The sequence below is a fragment of the Cicer arietinum genome, chromosome 7 (genome assembly GCF_000331145.2).
Source record: "Cicer arietinum cultivar CDC Frontier isolate Library 1 chromosome 7, Cicar.CDCFrontier_v2.0, whole genome shotgun sequence".
In the NCBI taxonomy this organism is placed as follows: domain Eukaryota; kingdom Viridiplantae; phylum Streptophyta; class Magnoliopsida; order Fabales; family Fabaceae; genus Cicer; species Cicer arietinum.
In genome coordinates this window covers 32,459,775-32,463,505 of record NC_021166.2, presented here as the reverse complement: position 1 = coordinate 32,463,505, position 3,731 = coordinate 32,459,775, and positions in this window count along the sequence as shown.

Below are 3,731 nucleotides of genomic sequence, written 5' to 3'. Positions count from 1 at the left end.
ATTAAAATTAAAATAAATATTATATATAAAAATATAATATTAATAATAATTAAAGTAATTACCACAAAATCAAATAAAACATGCATTCCAAAATTAACAAATAATGTCTTACAAACCCAAAATTTATAAATAATGTCTTACAAACCCAAAATTAAACACACAATAATTAACTAAGACAACATAATTAATATGTGTTCATACAACCGAAAAATAAATTATGAAATTATTCAAATGACATCAATCCTCATAATAATTCCTCTCATCAGCTCCACTCTCACCATCATTATTTCTTGCAATGTTACCCGACGAAAGAAGTCCCTCAAAAGTATTATTAATTTGTTTTGGAGGAGACATCATGGTTTGAAATTGAATTTCATCTTCAATGGCACCACCACTAGTCGAAGGAGGCGCCCTAGATGGTTGAGGTTGATTTAAATCTGGTCTGATCAACCCAGTTGTTGGCATAGTTGGTCGGTATGCAGTTTGATGATCTGGTTGAGGTTGAGGAAGTTGATGCAAAGAGGACGGAACATACTGATAATTATGAAAATATTGTTGTTGTTGCTGTTGCTGGAAGGCAGAGTTGGGAGGATCCTGGTGTTGTTGTTGGAAATTTGGAGGCGGTTGCTGCTATTGGGAGTATTGAGAGTAATTTTGTTGCTGCTGGAATAGTGGTTGTTGATGCAAGTATTGAGGCCGAGTTGAGGCCGAGGCGGGAACTGCTGATGAAACACAGGAGGAAATGAAAATTGTTGTTGTTGAAATTGTTGTGCTGTTGAAAACTGTTGCTGCTGCTCTTGAAACTTTTGTTTCCATTCCTCATTCAATTTATCAATTGCGGCTTGTATCAGCTGTTGTGTCTTTTCTTCTTGCTCACTTGCCCATTGCTTCTTTAACTGGTCAAGATTATCTATCGACGGACGATAAGATCGACCCATACTAGCATAAGAAGAAGACGTCTCAGTCTGAATATAGCCGGTTGGACCTTTCACAAAGGTTGATGATAAACTACCGGCACCCAGCACACGCCCTTTGTACTTGCCACCACTGATATGCATAAAACTTGCGGTCTCATATTGTTTTCGCTGCACTGGACTAGCTCGCTGAGCAGGAGGAAGAGTAGCTTGATGATCATCCCATTCTTTCATGATTTGTTGAAGTTGTTCCTATATTAAAAATAAAAAAATAAAATAGTTAATAATTAATATATAATAATTTATAGGTCTAATTAATATATAACAATTAATATATAATAATTACCTGAATATTTTTTGATAATTCATCAGTATACTCATTTGTTTCAGGATTAACATGAAGATAGCGATGTATCTCAGCCTGAGTGACCTCCCTTCCAAGTTGCTTTTCCTAAAATATTAAATTAATGTCAAGTTTATAAGTTGGTGAAATGTGATGATTAATTGAATATAAATTAATAGATATATATTATAAATAATAATAAATTACCATATAATATTTAATTTCTCCAGCAGACATGGAACCTCCCTTATGAGTACTGGTACCCCTCTCAGATGCTCTATTAGTCTTTGCTTTTTCTCTCTTCTGTTTGTAAGCATCTGTGTTCCATTTCCTCCACAAAGCAGTCCAAACATTTTCACCAATCCAATTAGGCCGTTTTTCCTCCCCCTTATTACGTGCGTAAGCCAACATAGATGAGAGACGCTTTGAAAAGCGATGGTCAAATGAAGCCAAAACTGCGGCATCATGCTCTCTTTTCCAAGTGCATTTGGTCTGTTGTTTGTTGAAATTTAAAAAATATTAAAAATATAATTAGTAATTCAGTAAATTAATCAAATGTATAAATAAATAGTAATTAAATAAATTAATCTAATGACTTACTTTGAAACAATGTAAAAACTGATCAACTTCCCTAATTTGAGGTGTCTTATCCTCTTTTATCTCACCCCAAGACAACCATGGTTTTTTATATTTCTCTTGTATGACTTCAGCAATTGCCTTTGCAGATGATTTAAAAGGAAGATATCTTCAAAGTTTATATGCAAATTAAATATAAAAATAAATTAATAAAATTAATAATGTATTTACATTGCAATAATAATGAAATATTTAATCAATCATAGTTTACATACCCATCTCCTTCTGGAATGATGACAATGCGGTTGTAGCAATCAACACATCCGGGATCCATTATTTCGTCTAAGGTATAAGGCTCTACTGGGACCTCCGGATATAGAGGAATAGCTCCACCACTAGTACCAATGGACGGCATCGGCATGAGAGATGGGTCATTAACAACACGTTTAGCAACTTTTTTCTTACCACGTGATGTTTTGGATATTCCTCGTATTGCCGCCGTTCCTGTTCCTCCCGATCCATCCGAACCTCCTGATCCTCCTGCAGATCCTCCTACTCCCGACACTGAAGCCATGTCTATATATATATATATCCATATCCATACATATATATAATATAATATATGTGTGTATACAATTAACATAAGATTAATTAATAATGAAGTATACATAAATAAATTATAACACTGACATAAATAAAGAAATATATATAAAATATAAAAATATATATATAAGGTGTCGTTCATTTCAATTACAATATATAATATTATAGATATAGAAACACACATATATATATAATTAATTAATTGTCTTCGTCTTCGTCTTCGTCATCATCGTCGTCGTCATTTGATGAGTGAATTAAGTCATTGCCTTCATCATTCTCTAATTCATCTATTTCTTGTTCATCAACTTCTTCTCCAATGTGTGACTCATGACAAAGTTGACTAATAGTCTCATCTCCAATCACATGATCCAAATTTGACATTTCATCCATTTGAAATGCAACTTCTTCATTTTGACCTGCTTCAACTTCTTCTATTCCACTCGTTGGTCTTGTTTTGATTGCAGCACACCAACCTTTTTTGCTTCTGACAGTTGATGGATAAGGAACATAATACACTTGTTTTACATTATAGGCCAGGGCAAATGGATCAAATTGTGGATATTTTTTGCTCATACGAATGTCTACAGTATTGGATATCAAATTTATTTTAGTTCCTCTGCTAGATGGATCAAACCACTTACAGTAAAACAACACCACTTTTTTCGCATAATCTAGGAACGTGTAGTCAATTTCGTAAATATGCTCAATTATGCCATAGAAATCTTCTACTACACCACTATCAGAGACACTTTTCATACAAACTCCACTATTAATTGTTTCTTTTCCTTCAGTCCAAGATTCAGTGTGAAATTTGTATCCATTGACGTAATAGGTGTGCCATTCTTTGAAACTTCTACTCGGGCCCATAGATAAGTGCCTTAAGTGGATGTTGATAGGAGTTTGTTCTTCGAGATGCACTTGTTGTTGAAACCATAATGGGAAATTTGAATGTATATCATCAGATGATTGTCCCGTATTTAAAAATGCCCTGATCGATGACCATATATATGGTGAATATAAATTTAATCATATAATTAAATATAATTAATAAGAAGAGGAATTTGAAACGTACTCAATGTATGGTTTAACTTCAGTGCAGTTAATCAAAACGTGAACATGTGCCGCATTAAATACTTTGTCGCTTGGCCAGAAAATCGGAAAATCCCTATCAGCATGATGACCAGAAAAGCAAAAAATTGATAAAGCATGTGGATGACGTATAACACTATCATTAGCGTTTCTTCCGTTAACTGGTGACAACGTTTCATTGTTGAAATAATGAGAACAAAAGTGTG